Here is a 24,533-nt window from a genome sequence, read left to right as displayed (position 1 = left end):
TCTACAGTCCAGAAAATCAATTTTCTGATGAAAAAGGATGACCCGTGACCTGTCGAAATTTCTCCTGATGGTCAGCAATGGAAATGTTTTAATGTTTAATTTTTTGACTGCAAATGACTATTCCATGTAAATTATCACTTTTGGAACTAAAATAAGTGTGTTTAGAGTCACTTTAATGCCTGAAATTGGTCGAAATAGAAGCTTCTGAATAGGAGAAAAAGTCTGTAATAATGGCAATTTTGGTCACATTGAGGCTTTAAAAAGTAGTTATTCAACATGAGGCACATTCCAAATGACATTTTGAATCAATTTTTTTACAGTCCAAAAAATCAATTTTCTGATGAAAAACGATGACCCGTGACCCGTCGAAATTTCTCCAGATGGTCAGAAATGGACATTTTTCAATGTTTAATTTTTGGACTTCAAATGACTATTCCATGTAAATTATCACTTTTGGAACAAAAATAAGTGTGTTTATAGTCACTTTAATGCCTGAAATTGGTCGAAATAGAAGCTTCTGAATAGGAGAAAAAGTCTGTAATAATGGCAATTTTGGTCACATTGAGGCTTTAAAAAGTAGTTATTCAACATGAGGCACATTCCAAATGACATTTTGAATCAATTTTTCTACAGTCCAAAAAATCAATTTTCTAATGAAAAACGATGACCTGTGACCTCTCAAAATTTCTCCAGATGGCCAGAAATGGAAATTTTTTAATGTTTAATTTTTTGACTGCAAATGACTATTTCATATAAATTATCACTTTTGGATCAAAAATAAGTGTGTTTAGAGTCACTTTAATGTCTGAAATTGGTCGAAATAGACGCTTCTGAATAGGAGAAAAAGTCTGTAATAATGGCAATTTTGGTAACATTGAGGCTTTAAAAAGTAGTTATTCAACATGAGGCACATTCCAAATGACATTTTGAATCAATTTTTCTACAGTCCAAAAAATCAATTTTCTGATAAAAAACGATGACCCGTGACCTGTTGAAATTTCTCCCGATGGTCAGAAATCAAAATTTTTATTGTTTAATTTTTTGACTGCAAATGACTATTCCATGTAAATTATCACTTTTGGAACAAAAACAAGTGTGTTTAGAGTCAGTTTAATGCCTGAAATTGGTCGAAAAAGAAGCTTTGCGCAGGAGAAAATGTCCGTAAAAATGGCAATTTTGGTCACCTTGAGGCTTCAAAAAGTAGTTATTCAACATGAGGCACATTCCAAATGACATTTTGAATCAATTTTTCTACAGTCCAGAAAATCAATTTTCTGATGAAAAAGGATGACCCGTGACCTGTCGAAATTTCTCCAGATGGTCAAAAATGGAAATGTTTTAAAGTTTAATTTTTTGACTGCAAATGACTATTCCATGTAAATTATCACTTTTGGAACTAAAATAAGTGTGTTTAGAGTCACTTTAATGCCTGAAATTGTTCGAAATAGAAGCTTCTGAATAGGAGAAAAAGTCTGCAATAGTGGCACTTTTGGTCACATTGAGGTTTCAAAAAGTAGTTATTCAACATGAGGCACAATCCAAATGACATTTTAAATCAATTTTTTTACAGTCCAAAAAATCAATTTTCTGATGAAAAACGATGACCCGTGACCTGTCGAAATTTCTCCAGATGGTCAGAAATCGAAATTTGTATTGTTTAATTTTTTGACTGCAAATGACTATTCCATGTAAATTATCACTTTTGGAACAAAAATAAGTGTGTTTAGACTCACTTTAATGACTGAAATTGGTCAAAATAGAAGCTTCTGAATAGGAGAAAAAGTCTGTAATAATGGCAATTTTGGTCACATTGAGGCTTTAAAAAGTAGTTATTCAACATGAGGCACATTCCAAATGACATTTTGAATCAATTTTTCTACAGTCCAAAAAATCTATTTTTTGATGAAAAACGATGACCCGTGACCTGTCGAAATTTCTCCAGATGGTCAGAAATGGAAATTTTTTAATGTTTAATTTTTTGACTGCAATTGACTATTCCATGTAAATTATCACTTTTGGAACAAAAACAAGTGTGTTTAGACTCACTTTAATGCCTGAAATTAGTCGAAATAGAAGCTTCTGAATAGGAGAAAAAGTCTGCAATAATGGCAATTTTGGTCACATTGAGGTTTCAAAAAGTAGTTATTCAACATGAGGCACAATCCAAATGACATTTTGAATCAATTTTTCTACAGTCCAAAAAATCAATTTTCTGATGAAAAACGATGACCCGTGACCTGTCGAAATTTCTCCAGATGGTCAGAAATCGAAATTTGTATTGTTTAATTTTTTGACTGCAATTGACTATTCCATGTAAATTATCACTTTTGGAACAAAAACAAGTGTGTTTAGACTCACTTTAATGCCTGAAATTAGTCGAAAAAGAAGCTTCTGAGTAGGAGAAAATGTCCGTAAAAATGGCAATTTTGGTCACATTGAGGCTTCAAAAAGTAGTTATTCAACATGAGGCACATTCCAAATGACATTTTGAATCAATTTTTCTAGAGTCCAGAAAATCAATTTTCTGATGAAAAAGGATGACCCGTGACCTGTCGAAATTTCTCCAGATGGTCAGAAATGGAAATGTTTTAATGTTTAATTTTTTGACTGCAAATGACTATTCCATGTAAATTATCACTTTTGGAACTAAAATAAGTGTGTTTAGAGTCACTTTAATGCCTGAAATTGTTCGAAATAGAAGCTTCTGAATAGGAGAAAAAGTGCAATAATGGCACTTTTGGTCACATTGAGGTTTCAAAACGTAGTTATTCAACATGAGGCACAATCCAAATGACATTTTAAATCAATTTTTTTACAGTCCAAAAAATCAATTTTCTGATGAAAAACGATGACCCGTGACCTGTCGAAATTTCTCCAGATGGTCAGAAATCGAAATTTTTATTGTTTAATTTTTTGACTGCAAATGACTATTCTATGTAAATTATCACTTTGGAAAAAAAACAAGTGTGTTTAGAGTCAGTTTAATGCCTGAAATTGGTCGAAAAAGAAGCTTCTGAGTAGGAGAAAATGTCCGTAAAAATGGCAATTTTGGTCACCTGAGGCTTCAAAAAGTAGTTATTTAACATGAGGCACATTCCAAATGACATTTTGAATCAATTTTTCTACAGTCCAGAAAATCAATTTTCTGATGAAAAACGATGACCCGTCGAAATTTCTCCAGATGGTCAGAAATGGACATTTTTCAATGTTTAATTTTTGGACTTCAAATGACTATTCCATGTAAATTATCACTTTTGGAACAAAAATAAGTGTGTTTATAGTCACTTTAATGCCTGAAATTGGTTGAAATAGAAGCTTCTGAATAGGAGAAAATGTCTGTAATAATGGCAATTTTGGTCACATTGAGGCTTTAAAAAGTAGTTATTCAACATGAGGCACATTCCAAATGACATTTTGAATCAATTTTTCTACAGTCCAAAAAATCAATTTTCTAATGAAAAACGATGACCTGTGACCTCTCGAAATTTCTCCAGATGGCCAGAAATGGAAATTTTTTAATGTTTAATTTTTTGACTGCAAATGACTATTTCATATAAATTATCACTTTTGGATCAAAAATAAGTGTGTTTAGAGTCACTTTAATGTCTGAAATTGGTCGAAATAGACGCTTCTGAATAGGAGAAAAAGTCTGTAATAATGGCAATTTTGGTAACATTGAGGCTTTAAAAAGTAGTTATTCAACATGAGGCACATTCCAAATGACATTTTGAATCAATTTTTCTACAGTCCAAAAAATCAATTTTCTGATGAAAAACGATGACCCGTGACCTGTCGAAATTTCTCCAGATGGTCAGAAATCGAAATTTTTATTGTTTAATTTTTTGACTGCAAATGACTATTCCATGTAAATTATCACTTTTGGAACAAAAACAAGTGTGTTTAGAGTCAGTTTAATGCCTGAAATTGGTCGAAAAAGAAGCTTCTGCGTAGGAGAAAATGTCCGTAAAAATGGCAATTTTGGTCACCTTGAGGCTTCAAAAAGTAGTTATTCAACATGAGGCACATTCCGAATGACATTTTGAATCAATTTTTCTACAGTCCAGAAAATCAATTTTCTGATGAAAAAGGATGACCCGTGACCTGTCGAAATTTCTCCAGATGGTCAAAAATGGAAATGTTTTAAAGTTTAATTTTTGACTGCAAATGACTATTCCATGTAAATTATCACTTTTGGAACTAAAATAAGTGTGTTTAGAGTCACTTTAATGCCTGAAATTGTTCGAAATAGAAGCTTCTGAATAGGAGAAAAAGTCTGCAATAGTGGCACTTTTGGTCACATTGAGGTTTCAAAAAGTAGTTATTCAACATGAGGCACAATCCAAATGACATTTTAAATCAATTTTTTTACAGTCCAAAAAATCAATTTTCTGATGAAAAACGATGACCCGTGACCTGTCGAAATTTCTCCAGATGGTCAGAAATCGAAATTTGTATTGTTTAATTTTTTGACTGCAAATGACTATTCCATGTAAATTATCACTTTTGGAACAAAAATAAGTGTGTTTAGACTCACTTTAATGACTGAAATTGGTCAAAATAGAAGCTTCTGAATAGGAGAAAAAGTCTGTAATAATGGCAATTTTGGTCACATTGAGGCTTTAAAAAGTAGTTATTCAACATGAGGCACATTCCAAATGACATTTTGAATCAATTTTTCTACAGTCCAAAAAATCTATTTTTTGATGAAAAACGATGACCCGTGACCTGTCGAAATTTCTCCAGATGGTCAGAAATGGAAATTTTTTAATGTTTAATTTTTTTACTGCAATTGACTATTCCATGTAAATTATCACTTTTGGAACAAAAACAAGTGTGTTTAGACTCACTTTAATGCCTGAAATTAGTCGAAATAGAAGCTTCTGAATAGGAGAAAAAGTCTGCAATAATGGCAATTTTGGTCACATTGAGGTTTCAAAAAGTAGTTATTCAACATGAGGCACAATCCAAATGACATTTTGAATCAATTTTTCTACAGTCCAAAAAATCAGATGACCCGTGACCTGTCGAAATTTCTCCAGATGGTCAGAAATCGAAATTTGTATTGTTTAATTTTTTGACTGCAATTGACTATTCCATGTAAATTATCACTTTTGGAACAAAAACAAGTGTGTTTAGACTCACTTTAATGCCTGAAATTAGTCGAAAAAGAAGCTTCTGAGTAGGAGAAAATGTCCGTAAAAATGGCAATTTTGGACACATTGAGGCTTCAAAAAGTAGTTATTCAACATGAGGCACATTCCAAATGACATTTTGAATCAATTTTTCTACAGTCCAGAAAATCAATTTTCTGATGAAAAAGGATGACCCGTGACCTGTCGAAATTTCTCCTGATGGTCAGCAATGGAAATGTTTTAATGTTTAATTTTTTGACTGCAAATGACTATTCCATGTAAATTATCACTTTTGGAACTAAAATAAGTGTGTTTAGAGTCACTTTAATGCCTGAAATTGTTTGAAATAGAAGCTTTTGAATAGGAGAAAAAGTGCAATAATGGCACTTTTGGTCACATTGAGGTTTCAAAACGTAGTTATTCAACATGAGGCACAATCCAAATGACATTTTAAATCAATTTTTTTACAGTCCAAAAAATCAATTTTCTGATGAAAAACGATGACCCGTGACCTGTCGAAATTTCTCCAGATGGTCAGAAATCGAAATTTTTATTGTTTAATTTTTTGACTGCAAATGACTATTCTATGTAAATTATCACTTTTGGAACAAAAACAAGTGTGTTTAGAGTCATTTTAATGCCTGAAATTGGTCGAAAAAGAAGCTTCTGAGTAGGAGAAAATGTCCGTAAAAATGGCAATTTTGGTCACCTGAGGCTTCAAAAAGTAGTTATTTAACATGAGGCACATTCCAAATGACATTTTGAATCAATTTTTCTACAGTCCAGAAAATCAATTTTCTGATGAAAAAGGATGACCCGTGACCTGTCGAAATTTCTCCTGATGGTCAGCAATGGAAATGTTTTAATGTTTAATTTTTTGACTGCAATTGACTATTCCATGTAAATTATCACTTTTGGAACAAAAACAAGTGTGTTTAGACTCACTTTAATGCCTGAAATTAGTCGAAAAAGAAGCTTCTGAGTCAGAAATGGAAATGTTTTAATGTTTAATTTTTTGACTGCAAATGACTATTCCATGTAAATTATCACTTTTGGAACAAAAACAAGTGTGTTTAGAGTCAGTTTAATGCCTGAAATTGGTCGAAAAAGAAGCTTCTGAATAGGAGAAAAAGTCTGTAATAATGGCAATTTTGGTAACATTGAGGCTTTAAAAAGTAGTTATTCAATATGAGGCACATTCCAAATGACATTTTGAATCAATTTTTCTACAGTCCAAAAAATCAATTTTCTGATGAAAAACGATGACCCGTGACCTGTCGAAATTTCTCCAGATGGTCAGAAATCGAAATTTTTATTGTTTAATTTTTTGACTGCAAATGACTATTCCATGTAAATTATCACTTTTGGAACAAAAACAAGTGTGTTTAGAGTCAGTTTAATGCCTGAAATTGGTCGAAAAAGAAGCTTCTGCGTAGGAGAAAATGTCCGTAAAAATGGCAATTTTGGTCACCTTGAGGCTTCAAAAAGTAGTTATTCAACATGAGGCACATTCCGAATGACATTTTGAATCAATTTTTCTACAGTCCAGAAAATCAATTTTCTGATGAAAAAGGATGACCCGTGACCTGTCGAAATTTCTCCAGATGGTCAAAAATGGAAATGTTTTAAAGTTTAATTTTTGACTGCAAATGACTATTCCATGTAAATTATCACTTTTGGAACTAAAATAAGTGTGTTTAGAGTCACTTTAATGCCTGAAATTGTTCGAAATAGAAGCTTCTGAATAGGAGAAAAAGTCTGCAATAGTGGCACTTTTGGTCACATTGAGGTTTCAAAAAGTAGTTATTCAACATGAGGCACAATCCAAATGACATTTTAAATCAATTTTTTTACAGTCCAAAAAATCAATTTTCTGATGAAAAACGATGACCCGTGACCTGTCGAAATTTCTCCAGATGGTCAGAAATCGAAATTTTTATTGTTTAATTTTTTGACTGCAAATGACTATTCCATGTAAATTATCACTTTTGGAACAAAAATAAGTGTGTTTAGACTCACTTTAATGACTGAAATTGGTCAAAATAGAAGCTTCTGAATAGGAGAAAAAGTCTGTAATAATGGCAATTTTGGTCACATTGAGGCTTTAAAAAGTAGTTATTCAACATGAGGCACATTCCAAATGACATTTTGAATCAATTTTTCTACAGTCCAAAAAATCAATTTTCTGATGAAAAACGATGACCCGTGACCTGTCGAAATTTCTCCAGATGGTCAGAAATCGAAATTTGTATTGTTTAATTTTTTGACTGCAATTGACTATTCCATGTAAATTATCACTTTTGGAACAAAAACAAGTGTGTTTAGACTCACTTTAATGCCTGAAATTAGTCGAAAAAGAAGCTTCTGAGTAGGAGAAAATGTCCGTAAAAATGGCAATTTTGGTCACATTGAGGCTTCAAAAAGTAGTTATTCAACATGAGGCACATTCCAAATGACATTTTGAATCCATTTTTCTAGAGTCCAGAAAATCAATTTTCTGATGAAAAAGGATGACCCGTGACCTGTCGAAATTTCTCCAGATGGTCAGAAATGGAAATGTTTTAATGTTTAATTTTTTGACTGCAAATGACTATTCCATGTAAATTATCACTTTTGGAACAAAAACAAGTGTGTTTAGAGTCAGTTTAATGCCTGAAATTGGTCGAAAAAGAAGCTTCTAAGTAGGAGAAAATGTCCGTAAAAATGGCAATTTTGGTCACCTGAGGCTTCAAAAAGTAGTTATTTAACATGAGGCACATTCCAAATGACATTTTGAATCAATTTTTCTACAGTCCAGAAAATCAATTTTCTGATGAAAAAGGATGACCCGTGACCTGTCGAAATTTCTCCAGATGGTCAGAAATTGAAATGTTTTAATGTTTAATTTTTTGACTACAAATGACTATTCCATGTAAATTATCACTTTTGGAACAAAAACAAGTGTTTTTAGAGTCACTTTAATGCCTGAAATTGGTCGAAATAGAAGCTTCTTAATAGGAGTCAAAGTCTGTAATAATGGCAATTTTGGTCACACAGAGGATTTAAAAAGTAGTTATTCAACATGAGGCACATTTCAAATGACATTTTTAATCAATTTTTCTACAGTCCAAAAAATCTATTTTCTGATGAAAAACGATGACCCGTGACCCGTCGAAATTTCTCCAGATGGTCAGAAATGGACATTTTTCAATGTTTAATTTTTGGACTTCAAATGACTATTCCATGTAAATTATCACTTTTGGAACAAAAATAAGTGTGTTTATAGTCACTTTAATGCCTGAAATTGGTCGAAATAGAAGCTTCTGAATAGGAGAAAATGTCTGTAATAATGGCAATTTTGGTCACATTGAGGCTTTAAAAAGTAGTTATTCAACATGAGGCACATTCCAAATGACATTTTGAATCAATTTTTCTACAGTCCAAAAAATCAATTTTCTAATGAAAAACGATGACCTGTGACCTCTCGAAATTTCTCCAGATGGCCAGAAATGGAAATTTTTTAATGTTTAATTTTTTGACTGCAAATGACTATTTCATATAAATTATCACTTTTGGATCAAAAATAAGTGTGTTTAGAGTCACTTTAATGTCTGAAATTGGTCGAAATAGACGCTTCTGAATAGGAGAAAAAGTCTGTAATAATGGCAATTTTGGTAACATTGAGGCTTTAAAAAGTAGTTATTCAACATGAGGCACATTCCAAATGACATTTTGAATCAATTTTTCTACAGTCCAAAAAATCAATTTTCTGATGAAAAACGATGACCCGTGACCTGTCGAAATTTCTCCAGATGGTCAGAAATCGAAATTTTTATTGTTTAATTTTTTGACTGCAAATGACTATTCCATGTAAATTATCACTTTTGGAACAAAAACAAGTGTGTTTAGAGTCAGTTTAATGCCTGAAATTGGTCGAAAAAGAAGCTTCTGCGTAGGAGAAAATGTCCGTAAAAATGGCAATTTTGGTCACCTGAGGCTTCAAAAAGTAGTTATTTAACATGAGGCACATTCCAAATGACATTTTGAATCAATTTTTCTACAGTCTAGAAAATCAATTTTCTGATGAAAAAGGATGACCCGTGACCTGTCGAAATTTCTCCAGATGGTCAGAAATTGAAATGTTTTAATGTTTAATTTTTTGACTGCAAATGACTATTCCATGTAAATTATCACTTTTGGAACAAAAACAAGTGTTTTTAGAGTCACTTTAATGCCTGAAATTGGTCGAAATAGAAGCTTCTTAATAGGAGTCAAAGTCTGTAATAATGGCAATTTTGGTCACACAGAGGATTTAAAAAGTAGTTATTCAACTTGAGGCACATTTCAAATGACATTTTTAATCAATTTTTCTACAGTCCAAAAAATCTATTTTCTGATGAAAAACGATGACCCGTGACCCGTCGAAATTTCTCCAGATGGTCAGAAATGGACATTTTTCAATGTTTAATTTTTGGACTTCAAATGACTATTCCATGTAAATTATCACTTTTGGAACAAAAATAAGTGTGTTTATAGTCACTTTAATGCCTGAAATTGGTCGAAATAGAAGCTTCTGAATAGGAGAAAATGTCTGTAATAATGGCAATTTTGGTCACATTGAGGCTTTAAAAAGTAGTTATTAAACATGAGGCACATTCCAAATGACATTTTGAATCAATTTTTCTACAGTCCAAAAAATCAATTTTCTAATGAAAAACGATGACCTGTGACCTCTCGAAATTTCTCCAGATGGCCAGAAATGGAAATTTTTTAATGTTTAATTTTTTGACTGCAAATGACTATTTCATATAAATTATCACTTTTGGATCAAAAATAAGTGTGTTTAGAGTCACTTTAATGTCTGAAATTGGTCGAAATAGACGCTTCTGAATAGGAGAAAAAGTCTGTAATAATGGCAATTTTGGTAACATTGAGGCTTTAAAAAGTAGTTATTCAACATGAGGCACATTCCAAATGACATTTTGAATCAATTTTTCTACAGTCCAAAAAATCAATTTTCTGATGAAAAACGATGACCCGTGACCTGTCGAAATTTCTCCAGATGGTCAGAAATCGAAATTTTTATTGTTTAATTTTTTGACTGCAAATGACTATTCCATGTAAATTATCACTTTTGGAACAAAAACAAGTGTGTTTAGAGTCAGTTTAATGCCTGAAATTGGTCGAAAAAGAAGCTTCTGCGTAGGAGAAAATGTCCGTAAAAATGGCAATTTTGGTCACCTTGAGGCTTCAAAAAGTAGTTATTCAACATGAGGCACATTCCGAATGACATTTTGAATCAATTTTTCTACAGTCCAGAAAATCAATTTTCTGATGAAAAAGGATGACCCGTGACCTGTCGAAATTTCTCCAGATGGTCAAAAATGGAAATGTTTTAAAGTTTAATTTTTGACTGCAAATGACTATTCCATGTAAATTATCACTTTTGGAACTAAAATAAGTGTGTTTAGAGTCACTTTAATGCCTGAAATTGTTCGAAATAGAAGCTTCTGAATAGGAGAAAAAGTCAGCAATAGTGGCACTTTTGGTCACATTGAGGTTTCAAAAAGTAGTTATTCAACATGAGGCACAATCCAAATGACATTTTAAATCAATTTTTTTACAGTCCAAAAAATCAATTTTCTGATGAAAAACGATGACCCGTGACCTGTCGAAATTTCTCCAGATGGTCAGAAATCGAAATTTTTATTGTTTAATTTTTTGACTGCAAATGACTATTCCATGTAAATTATCACTTTTGGAACAAAAATAAGTGTGTTTAGACTCACTTTAATGACTGAAATTGGTCAAAATAGAAGCTTCTGAATAGGAGAAAAAGTCTGTAATAATGGCAATTTTGGTCACATTGAGGCTTTAAAAAGTAGTTATTCAACATGAGGCACATTCCAAATGACATTTTGAATCAATTTTTCTACAGTCCAAAAAATCTATTTTTTGATGAAAAACGATGACCCGTGACCTGTCGAAATTTCTCCAGATGGTCAGAAATGGAAATTTTTTAATGTTTAATTTTTTTACTGCAATTGACTATTCCATGTAAATTATCACTTTTGGAACAAAAACAAGTGTGTTTAGACTCACTTTAATGCCTGAAATTAGTCGAAATAGAAGCTTCTGAATAGGAGAAAAAGTCTGCAATAATGGCAATTTTGGTCACATTGAGGTTTCAAAAAGTAGTTATTCAACATGAGGCACAATCCAAATGACATTTTGAATCAATTTTTCTACAGTCCAAAAAATCAATTTTCTGATGAAAAACGATGACCCGTGACCTGTCGAAATTTCTCCAGATGGTCAGAAATCGAAATTTGTATTGTTTAATTTTTTGACTGCAATTGACTATTCCATGTAAATTATCACTTTTGGAACAAAAACAAGTGTGTTTAGACTCACTTTAATGCCTGAAATTAGTCGAAAAAGAAGCTTCTGAGTAGGAGAAAATGTCCGTAAAAATGGCAATTTTGGTCACATTGAGGCTTCAAAAAGTAGTTATTCAACATGAGGCACATTCCAAATGACATTTTGAATCAATTTTTCTACAGTCCAGAAAATCAATTTTCTGATGAAAAAGGATGACCCGTGACCTGTCGAAATTTCTCCTGATGGTCAGCAATGGAAATGTTTTAATGTTTAATTTTTTGACTGCAAATGACTATTCCATGTAAATTATCACTTTTGGAACTAAAATAAGTGTGTTTAGAGTCATTAATGCCTGAAATTGTTCGAAATAGAAGCTTTTGAATAGGAGAAAAAGTGCAATAATGGCACTTTTGGTCACATTGAGGTTTCAAAACGTAGTTATTCAACATGAGGCACAATCCAAATGACATTTTAAATCAATTTTTTTACAGTCCAAAAAATCAATTTTCTGATGAAAAACGATGACCCGTGACCTGTCGAAATTTCTCCAGATGGTCAGAAATCGAAATTTTTATTGTTTAATTTTTTGACTGCAAATGACTATTCTATGTAAATTATCACTTTTGGAACAAAAACAAGTGTGTTTAGAGTCATTTTAATGCCTGAAATTGGTCGAAAATAAGCTTCTGAGTAGGAGAAAATGTCCGTAAAAATGGCAATTTTGGTCACCTGAGGCTTCAAAAAGTAGTTATTTAACATGAGGCACATTCCAAATGACATTTTGAATCAATTTTTCTACAGTCCAGAAAATCAATTTTCTGATGAAAAAGGATGACCTTGACCTGTCGAAATTTCTCCAGATGGTCAGAAATGGAAATGTTTTAATGTTTAATTTTTTGACTGCAAATGACTATTCCATGTAAATTATCACTTTTGGAACTAAAATAAGTGTGTTTAGAGTCACTTTAATGCCTGAAATTGGTCGAAATAGAAGCTTCTGAATAGGAGAAAAAGTCTGTAATAATGGCAATTTTGGTCACATTGAGGCTTTAAAAAGTAGTTATTCAACATGAGGCACATTCCAAATGACATTTTGAATCAATTTTTTTACAGTCCAAAAAATCAATTTTCTGATGAAAAACGATGACCCGTGACCCGTCGAAATTTCTCCAGATGGTCAGAAATGGACATTTTTCAATGTTTAATTTTTGGACTTCAAATGACTATTCCATGTAAATTATCACTTTTGGAACAAAAATAAGTGTGTTTATAGTCACTTTAATGCCTGAAATTGGTCGAAATAGAAGCTTCTGAATAGGAGAAAAAGTCTGTAATAATGGCAATTTTGGTCACATTGAGGCTTTAAAAAGTAGTTATTCAACATGAGGCACATTCCAAATGACATTTTGAATCAATTTTTCTACAGTCCAAAAAATCAATTTTCTAATGAAAAACGATGACCTGTGACCTCTCAAAATTTCTCCAGATGGCCAGAAATGGAAATTTTTTAATGTTTAATTTTTTGACTGCAAATGACTATTTCATATAAATTATCACTTTTGGATCAAAAATAAGTGTGTTTAGAGTCACTTTAATGTCTGAAATTGGTCGAAATAGACGCTTCTGAATAGGAGAAAAAGTCTGTAATAATGGCAATTTTGGTAACATTGAGGCTTTAAAAAGTAGTTATTCAACATGAGGCACATTCCAAATGACATTTTGAATCAATTTTTCTACAGTCCAAAAAATCAATTTTCTGATGAAAAACGATGACCCGTGACCTGTCGAAATTTCTCCCGATGGTCAGAAATCGAAATTTTTATTGTTTAATTTTTTGACTGCAAATGACTATTCCATGTAAATTATCACTTTTGGAACAAAAACAAGTGTGTTTAGAGTCAGTTTAATGCCTGAAATTGGTCGAAAAAGAAGCTTTGCGTAGGAGAAAATGTCCGTAAAAATGGCAATTTTGGTCACCTTGAGGCTTCAAAAAGTAGTTATTCAACATGAGGCACATTCCAAATGACATTTTGAATCAATTTTTCTACAGTCCAGAAAATCAATTTTCTGATGAAAAAGGATGACCCGTGACCTGTCGAAATTTCTCCAGATGGTCAAAAATGGAAATGTTTTAAAGTTTAATTTTTTGACTGCAAATGACTATTCCATGTAAATTATCACTTTTGGAACTAAAATAAGTGTGTTTAGAGTCACTTTAATGCCTGAAATTGTTCGAAATAGAAGCTTCTGAATAGGAGAAAAAGTCTGCAATAGTGGCACTTTTGGTCACATTGAGGTTTCAAAAAGTAGTTATTCAACATGAGGCACAATCCAAATGACATTTTAAATCAATTTTTTTACAGTCCAAAAAATCAATTTTCTGATGAAAAACGATGACCCGTGACCTGTCGAAATTTCTCCAGATGGTCAGAAATCGAAATTTTTATTGTTTAATTTTTTGACTGCAAATGACTATTCCATGTAAATTATCACTTTTGGAACAAAAATAAGTGTGTTTAGACTCACTTTAATGACTGAAATTGGTCAAAATAGAAGCTTCTGAATAGGAGAAAAAGTCTGTAATAATGGCAATTTTGGTCACATTGAGGCTTTAAAAAGTAGTTATTCAACATGAGGCACATTCCAAATGACATTTTGAATCAATTTTTCTACAGTCCAAAAAATCTATTTTTTGATGAAAAACGATGACCCGTGACCTGTCGAAATTTCTCCAGATGGTCAGAAATGGAAATTTTTTAATGTTTAATTTTTTGACTGCAATTGACTATTCCATGTAAATTATCACTTTTGGAACAAAAACAAGTGTGTTTAGACTCACTTTAATGCCTGAAATTAGTCGAAATAGAAGCTTCTGAATAGGAGAAAAAGTCTGCAATAATGGCAATTTTGGTCACATTGAGGTTTCAAAAAGTAGTTATTCAACATGAGGCACAATCCAAATGACATTTTGAATCAATTTTTCTACAGTCCAAAAAATCAATTTTCTGATGAAAAACGATGACCCGTGACCTGTCGAAATTTCTCCAGATGGTCAGAAATCGAAATTTGTATTGTTTAATTTTTTGACTGCAATTGACTATTCCATGTAAATTATCACTTTTGGAACAAAAACAAGTGTGTTTAGACTCACTTTAATGCCTGAAATTAGTCGAAAAAGAAGCTTCTGAGTAGGAGAAAATGTCCGTAAAAATGGCAATTTTGGTCACATTGAGGCTTCAAAAAGTAGTTATTCAACATGAGGCACATTCCAAATGACATTTTGAATCAATTTTTCTAGAGTCCAGAAAATCAATTTTCTGATGAAAAAGGATGACCCGTGACCTGTCGAAATTTCTCCAGATGGTCAGAAATGGAAATGTTTTAATGTTTAATTTTTTGACTGCAAATGACTATTCCATGTAAATTATCACTTTTGGAACTAAAATAAGTGTGTTTAGAGTCACTTTAATGCCTGAAATTGTTCGAAATAGAAGCTTCTGAATAGGAGAAAAAGTGCAATAATGGCACTTTTGGTCACATTGAGGTTTCAAAACGTAGTTATTCAACATGAGGCACAATCCAAATGACATTTTAAATCAATTTTTCTACAGTCCAAAAAATCAATTTTCTGATGAAAAACGATGACCCGTGACCTGTCGAAATTTCTCCAGATGGTCAGAAATCGAAATTTTTATTGTTTAATTTTTTGACTGCAAATGACTATTCCATGTAAATTATCACTTTTGGAACAAAAACAAGTGTGTTTAGAGTCAGTTTAATGCCTGAAATTGGTCGAAAAAGAAGCTTCTGCGTAGGAGAAAATGTCCGTAAAAATGGCAATTTTGGTCACCTTGAGGCTTCAAAAAGTAGTTATTCAACATGAGGCACATTCCGAATGACATTTTGAATCAATTTTTCTACAGTCCAGAAAATCAATTTTCTGATGAAAAAGGATGACCCGTGACCTGTCGAAATTTCTCCAGATGGTCAAAAATGGAAATGTTTTAAAGTTTAATTTTTGACTGCAAATGACTATTCCATGTAAATTATCACTTTTGGAACTAAAATAAGTGTGTTTAGAGTCACTTTAATGCCTGAAATTGTTCGAAATAGAAGCTTCTGAATAGGAGAAAAAGTCAGCAATAGTGGCACTTTTGGTCACATTGAGGTTTCAAAAAGTAGTTATTCAACATGAGGCACAATCCAAATGACATTTTAAATCAATTTTTTTACAGTCCAAAAAATCAATTTTCTGATGAAAAACGATGACCCGTGACCTGTCGAAATTTCTCCAGATGGTCAGAAATCGAAATTTTTATTGTTTAATTTTTTGACTGCAAATGACTATTCCATGTAAATTATCACTTTTGGAACAAAAATAAGTGTGTTTAGACTCACTTTAATGACTGAAATTGGTCAAAATAGAAGCTTCTGAATAGGAGAAAAAGTCTGTAATAATGGCAATTTTGGTCACATTGAGGCTTTAAAAAGTAGTTATTCAACATGAGGCACATTCCAAATGACATTTTGAATCAATTTTTCTACAGTCCAAAAAATCTATTTTTTGATGAAAAACGATGACCCGTGACCTGTCGAAATTTCTCCAGATGGTCAGAAATGGAAATTTTTTAATGTTTAATTTTTTTACTGCAATTGACTATTCCATGTAAATTATCACTTTTGGAACAAAAACAAGTGTGTTTAGACTCACTTTAATGCCTGAAATTAGTCGAAATAGAAGCTTCTGAATAGGAGAAAAAGTCTGCAATAATGGCAATTTTGGTCACATTGAGGTTTCAAAAAGTAGTTATTCAACATGAGGCACAATCCAAATGACATTTTGAATCAATTTTTCTACAGTCCAAAAAATCAATTTTCTGATGAAAAACGATGACCCGTGACCTGTCGAAATTTCTCCAGATGGTCAGAAATCGAAATTTGTATTGTTTAATTTTTTGACTGCAATTGACTATTCCATGTAAATTATCACTTTTGGAACAAAAACAAGTGTGTTTAGACTCACTTTAATGCCTGAAATTAGTCGAAAAAGAAGCTTCTGAGTAGGAGAAAATGTCCGTAAAAATGGCAATTTTGGTCACATTGAGGCTTCAAAAAGTAGTTATTCAACATGAGGCACATTCCAAATGACATTTTGAATCAATTTTTCTACAGTCCAGAAAATCAATTTTCTGATGAAAAAGGATGACCCGTGACCTGTCGAAATTTCTCCTGATGGTCAGCAATGGAAATGTTTTAATGTTTAATTTTTTGACTGCAAATGACTATTCCATGTAAATTATCACTTTTGGAACTAAAATAAGTGTGTTTAGAGTCATTAATGCCTGAAATTGTTCGAAATAGAAGCTTTTGAATAGGAGAAAAAGTGCAATAATGGCACTTTTGGTCACATTGAGGTTTCAAAACGTAGTTATTCAACATGAGGCACAATCCAAATGACATTTTAAATCAATTTTTTTACAGTCCAAAAAATCAATTTTCTGATGAAAAACGATGACCCGTGACCTGTCGAAATTTCTCCAGATGGTCAGAAATCGAAATTTTTATTGTTTAATTTTTTGACTGCAAATGACTATTCTATGTAAATTATCACTTTTGGAACAAAAACAAGTGTGTTTAGAGTCATTTTAATGCCTGAAATTGGTCGAAAATAAGCTTCTGAGTAGGAGAAAATGTCCGTAAAAATGGCAATTTTGGTCACCTGAGGCTTCAAAAAGTAGTTATTTAACATGAGGCACATTCCAAATGACATTTTGAATCAATTTTTCTACAGTCCAGAAAATCAATTTTCTGATGAAAAAGGATGACCTTGACCTGTCGAAATTTCTCCAGATGGTCAGAAATGGAAATGTTTTAATGTTTAATTTTTTGACTGCAAATGACTATTCCATGTAAATTATCACTTTTGGAACTAAAATAAGTGTGTTTAGAGTCACTTTAATGCCTGAAATTGGTCGAAATAGAAGCTTCTGAATAGGAGAAAAAGTCTGTAATAATGGCAATTTTGGTCACATTGAGGCTTTAAAAAGTAGTTATTCAACATGAGGCACATTCCAAATGACATTTTGAATCAATTTTTTTACAGTCCAAAAAATCAATTTTCTGATGAAAAACGATGACCCGTGACCCGTCGAAATTTCTCCAGATGGTCAGAAATGGACATTTTTCAATGTTTAATTTTTGGACTTCAAATGACTATTCCATGTAAATTATCACTTTTGGAACAAAAATAAGTGTGTTTATAGTCACTTTAATGCCTGAAATTGGTCGAAATAGAAGCTTCTGAATAGGAGAAAAAGTCTGTAATAATGGCAATTTTGGTCACATTGAGGCTTTAAAAAGTAGTTATTCAACATGAGGCACATTCCAAATGACATTTTGAATCAATTTTTCTACAGTCCAAAAAATCAATTTTCTAATGAAAAACGATGACCTGTGACCTCTCAAAATTTCTCCAGATGGCCAGAAATGGAAATTTTTTAATGTTTAATTTTTTGACTGCAAATGACTATTTCATATAAATTATCACTTTTGGATCAAAAATAAGTGTGTTTAGAGTCACTTTAATGTCTGAAATTGGTCGAAATAGACGCTTCTGAATAGGAGAAAAAGTCTGTAATAATGGCAATTTTGGTAACATTGAGGCTTTAAAAAGTAGTTATTCAACATGAGGCACATTCCAAATGACATTTTGAATCAATTTTTCTACAGTCCAAAAAATCAATTTTCTGATGAAAAACGATGACCCGTGACCTGTCGAAATTTCTCCCGATGGTCAGAAATCGAAATTTTTATTGTTTAATTTTTTGACTGCAAATGACTATTCCATGTAAATTATCACTTTTGGAACAAAAACAAGTGTGTTTAGAGTCAGTTTAATGCCTGAAATTGGTCGAAAAAGAAGCTTTGCGTAGGAGAAAATGTCCGTAAAAATGGCAATTTTGGTCACCTTGAGGCTTCAAAAAGTAGTTATTCAACATGAGGCACATTCCAAATGACATTTTGAATCAATTTTTCTACAGTCCAGAAAATCAATTTTCTGATGAAAAAGGATGACCCGTGACCTGTCGAAATTTCTCCAGATGGTCAAAAATGGAAATGTTTTAAAGTTTAATTTTTTGACTGCAAATGACTATTCCATGTAAATTATCACTTTTGGAACTAAAATAAGTGTGTTTAGAGTCACTTTAATGCCTGAAATTGTTCGAAATAGAAGCTTCTGAATAGGAGAAAAAGTCTGCAATAGTGGCACTTTTGGTCACATTGAGGTTTCAAAAAGTAGTTATTCAACATGAGGCACAATCCAAATGACATTTTAAATCAATTTTTTTACAGTCCAAAAAATCAATTTTCTGATGAAAAACGATGACCCGTGACCTGTCGAAATTTCTCCAGATGGTCAGAAATCGAAATTTTTATTGTTTAATTTTTTGACTGCAAATGACTATTCCATGTAAATTATCACTTTTGGAACAAAAATAAGTGTGTTTAGACTCACTTTAATGACTGAAATTGGTCAAAATAGAAGCTTCTGAATAGGAGAAAAAGTCTGTAATAATGGCAATTTTGGTCACATTGAGGCTTTAAAAAGTAGTTATTCAACATGAGGCACATTCCAAATGACATTTTGAATCAATTTTTCTACAGTCCAAAAAATCTATTTTTTGATGAAAAACGATGACCCGTGACCTGTCGAAATTTCTCCAGATGGTCAGAAATGGAAATTTTTTAATGTTTAATTTTTTGACTGCAATTGACTATTCCATGTAAATTATCACTTTTGGAACAAAAACAAGTGTGTTTAGACTCACTTTAATGCCTGAAATTAGTCGAAATAGAAGCTTCTGAATAGGAGAAAAAGTCTGCAATAATGGCAATTTTGGTCACATTGAGGTTTCAAAAAGTAGTTATTCAACATGAGGCACAATCCAAATGACATTTTGAATCAATTTTTCTACAGTCCAAAAAATCAATTTTCTGATGAAAAACGATGACCCGTGACCTGTCGAAATTTCTCCAGATGGTCAGAAATCGAAATTTGTATTGTTTAATTTTTTGACTGCAATTGACTATTCCATGTAAATTATCACTTTTGGAACAAAAACAAGTGTGTTTAGACTCACTTTAATGCCTGAAATTAGTCGAAAAAGAAGCTTCTGAGTAGGAGAAAATGTCCGTAAAAATGGCAATTTTGGTCACATTGAGGCTTCAAAAAGTAGTTATTCAACATGAGGCACATTCCAAATGACATTTTGAATCAATTTTTCTAGAGTCCAGAAAATCAATTTTCTGATGAAAAAGGATGACCCGTGACCTGTCGAAATTTCTCCAGATGGTCAGAAATGGAAATGTTTTAATGTTTAATTTTTTGACTGCAAATGACTATTCCATGTAAATTATCACTTTTGGAACTAAAATAAGTGTGTTTAGAGTCACTTTAATGCCTGAAATTGTTCGAAATAGAAGCTTCTGAATAGGAGAAAAAGTGCAATAATGGCACTTTTGGTCACATTGAGGTTTCAAAACGTAGTTATTCAACATGAGGCACAATCCAAATGACATTTTAAATCAATTTTTCTACAGTCCAAAAAATCAATTTTCTGATGAAAAACGATGACCCATGACCTGTCGAAATTTCTCCCGATGGTCAGAAATCGAAATTTTTATTGTTTAATTTTTTGACTGCAAATGACTATTCCATGTAAATTATCACTTTTGGAACAAAAACAAGTGTGTTTAGAGTCAGTTTAATGCCTGAAATTGGTCGAAAAAGAAGCTTTGCGTAGGAGAAAATGTCCGTAAAAATGGCAATTTTGGTCACCTTGAGGCTTCAAAAAGTAGTTATTCAACATGAGGCACATTCCAAATGACATTTTGAATCAATTTTTCTACAGTCCAGAAAATCAATTTTCTGATGAAAAAGGATGACCCGTGACCTGTCGAAATTTCTCCAGATGGTCAAAAATGGAAATGTTTTAAAGTTTAATTTTTTGACTGCAAATGACTATTCCATGTAAATTATCACTTTTGGAACTAAAATAAGTGTGTTTAGAGTCACTTTAATGCCTGAAATTGTTCGAAATAGAAGCTTCTGAATAGGAGAAAAAGTCTGCAATAGTGGCACTTTTGGTCACATTGAGGTTTCAAAAAGTAGTTATTCAACATGAGGCACAATCCAAATGACATTTTAAATCAATTTTTTTACAGTCCAAAAAATCAATTTTCTGATGAAAAACGATGACCCGTGACCTGTCGAAATTTCTCCAGATGGTCAGAAATCGAAATTTTTATTGTTTAATTTTTTGACTGCAAATGACTATTCCATGTAAATTATCACTTTTGGAACAAAAATAAGTGTGTTTAGACTCACTTTAATGACTGAAATTGGTCAAAATAGAAGCTTCTGAATAGGAGAAAAAGTCTGTAATAATGGCAATTTTGGTCACATTGAGGCTTTAAAAAGTAGTTATTCAACATGAGGCACATTCCAAATGACATTTTGAATCAATTTTTCTACAGTCCAAAAAATCTATTTTTTGATGAAAAACGATGACCCGTGACCTGTCGAAATTTTTCCAGATGGTCAGAAATGGAAATTTTTTAATGTTAAATTTTTTGACTGCAATTGACTATTCCATGTAAATTATCACTTTTGGAACAAAAACAAGTGTGTTTAGACTCACTTTAATGCCTGAAATTAGTCGAAATAGAAGCTTCTGAATAGGAGAAAAAGTCTGCAATAATGGCAATTTTGGTCACATTGAGGTTTCAAAAAGTAGTTATTCAACATGAGGCACAATCCAAATGACATTTTGAATCAATTTTTCTACAGTCCAAAAAATCAATTTTCTGATGAAAAACGATGACCCGTGACCTGTCGAAATTTCTCCAGATGGTCAGAAATCGAAATTTGTATTGTTTAATTTTTTGACTGCAATTGACTATTCCATGTAAATTATCACTTTTGGAACAAAAACAAGTGTGTTTAGACTCACTTTAATGCCTGAAATTAGTCGAAAAAGAAGCTTCTGAGTAGGAGAAAATGTCCGTAAAAATGGCAATTTTGGTCACATTGAGGCTTCAAAAAGTAGTTATTCAACATGAGGCACATTCCAAATGACATTTTGAATCCATTTTTCTAGAGTCCAGAAAATCAATTTTCTGATGAAAAAGGATGACCCGTGACCTGTCGAAATTTCTCCAGATGGTCAGAAATGGAAATGTTTTAATGTTTAATTTTTTGACTGCAAATGACTATTCCATGTAAATTATCACTTTTGGAACTAAAATAAGTGTGTTTAGAGTCACTTTAATGCCTGAAATTGTTCGAAATAGAAGCTTCTGAATAGGAGAAAAAGTGCAATAATGGCACTTTTGGTCACATTGAGGTTTCAAAACGTAGTTATTCAACATGAGGCACAATCCAAATGACATTTTAAATCAATTTTTTTACAGTCCAAAAAATCAATTTTCTGATGAAAAACGATGACCCGTGACCTGTCGAAATTTCTCCAGATGGTCAGAAATCGAAATTTTTATTGTTTAATTTTTTGAATGCAAATGACTATTCTATGTAAATTATCACTTTTGGAACAAAAACAAGTGTGTTTAGAGTCAGTTTAATGCCTGAAATTGGTCGAAAAAGAAGCTTCTGAGTAGGAGAAAATGTCCGTAAAAATGGCAATTTTGGTCACCTGAGGCTTCAAAAAGTAGTTATTTAACATGAGGCACATTCCAAATGACATTTTGAATCAATTTTTCTACAGTCCAGAAAATCAATTTTCTGATGAAAAAGGATGACCCGTGACCTGTCGAAATTTCTCCAGATGGTCAGAAATTGAAATGTTTTAATGTTTAATTTTTTGACTGCAAATGACTATTCCATGTAAATTATCACTTTTGGAACAAAAACAAGTGTTTTTAGAGTCACTTTAATGCCTGAAATTGGTCGAAATAGAAGCTTCTTAATAGGAGTCAAAGTCTGTAATAATGGCAATTTTGGTCACACAGAGGATTTAAAAAGTAGTTATTCAACATGAGGCACATTTCAAATGACATTTTTAATCAATTTTTCTACAGTCCAAAAAATCTATTTTCTGATGAAAAACGATGACCCGTGACCCGTCGAAATTTCTCCAGATGGTCAGAAATGGACATTTTTCAATGTTTAATTTTTGGACTTCAAATGACTATTCCATGTAAATTATCACTTTTGGAACAAAAATAAGTGTGTTTATAGTCACTTTAATGCCTGAAATTGGTCGAAATAGAAGCTTCTGAATAGGAGAAAATGTCTGTAATAATGGCAATTTTGGTCACATTGAGGCTTTAAAAAGTAGTTATTCAACATGAGGCACATTCCAAATGACATTTTGAATCAATTTTTCTACAGTCCAAAAAATCAATTTTCTAATGAAAAACGATGACCTGTGACCTCTCGAAATTTCTCCAGATGGCCAGAAATGGAAATTTTTTAATGTTTAATTTTTTGACTGCAAATGACTATTCCATGTAAATTATCACTTTTGGAACAAAAACAAGTGTGTTTAGAGTCAGTTTAATGCCTGAAATTGGTCGAAAAAGAAGCTTCTGCGTAGGAGAAAATGTCCGTAAAAATGGCAATTTTGGTCACCTTGAGGCTTCAAAAAGTAGTTATTCAACATGAGGCACATTCCAAATGACATTTTGAATCAATTTTTCTAGAGTCCAGAAAATCAATTTTCTGATGAAAAAGGATGACCCGTGACCTGTCGAAATTTCTCCAGATGGTCAGAAATGGAAATGTTTTAATGTTTAATTTTTTGACTGCAAATGACTATTCCATGTAAATTATCACTTTTGGAACTAAAATAAGTGTGTTTAGAGTCACTTTAATGCCTGAAATTGTTCGAAATAGAAGCTTCTGAATAGGAGAAAAAGTGCAATAATGGCACTTTTGGTCACATTGAGGTTTCAAAACGTAGTTATTCAACATGAGGCACAATCCAAATGACATTTTAAATCAATTTTTCTACAGTCCAAAAAATCAATTTTCTGATGAAAAACGATGACCCATGACCTGTCGAAATTTCTCCCGATGGTCAGAAATCGAAATTTTTATTGTTTAATTTTTTGACTGCAAATGACTATTCCATGTAAATTATCACTTTTGGAACAAAAACAAGTGTGTTTAGAGTCAGTTTAATGCCTGAAATTGGTCGAAAAAGAAGCTTTGCGTAGGAGAAAATGTCCGTAAAAATGGCAATTTTGGTCACCTTGAGGCTTCAAAAAGTAGTTATTCAACATGAGGCACATTCCAAATGACATTTTGAATCAATTTTTCTACAGTCCAGAAAATCAATTTTCTGATGAAAAAGGATGACCCGTGACCTGTCGAAATTTCTCCAGATGGTCAAAAATGGAAATGTTTTAAAGTTTAATTTTTTGACTGCAAATGACTATTCCATGTAAATTATCACTTTTGGAACTAAAATAAGTGTGTTTAGAGTCACTTTAATGCCTGAAATTGTTCGAAATAGAAGCTTCTGAATAGGAGAAAAAGTCTGCAATAGTGGCACTTTTGGTCACATTGAGGTTTCAAAAAGTAGTTATTCAACATGAGGCACAATCCAAATGACATTTTAAATCAATTTTTTTACAGTCCAAAAAATCAATTTTCTGATGAAAAACGATGACCCGTGACCTGTCGAAATTTCTCCAGATGGTCAGAAATCGAAATTTTTATTGTTTAATTTTTTGACTGCAAATGACTATTCCATGTAAATTATCACTTTTGGAACAAAAATAAGTGTGTTTAGACTCACTTTAATGACTGAAATTGGTCAAAATAGAAGCTTCTGAATAGGAGAAAAAGTCTGTAATAATGGCAATTTTGGTCACATTGAGGCTTTAAAAAGTAGTTATTCAACATGAGGCACATTCCAAATGACATTTTGAATCAATTTTTCTACAGTCCAAAAAATCTATTTTTTGATGAAAAACGATGACCCGTGACCTGTCGAAATTTTTCCAGATGGTCAGAAA

Source organism: Triturus cristatus, chromosome 6 (assembly GCF_964204655.1).
Source record: "Triturus cristatus chromosome 6, aTriCri1.1, whole genome shotgun sequence".
Classification (NCBI taxonomy): domain Eukaryota; kingdom Metazoa; phylum Chordata; class Amphibia; order Caudata; family Salamandridae; genus Triturus; species Triturus cristatus.
This window is presented reverse-complemented; position numbering follows the sequence as displayed.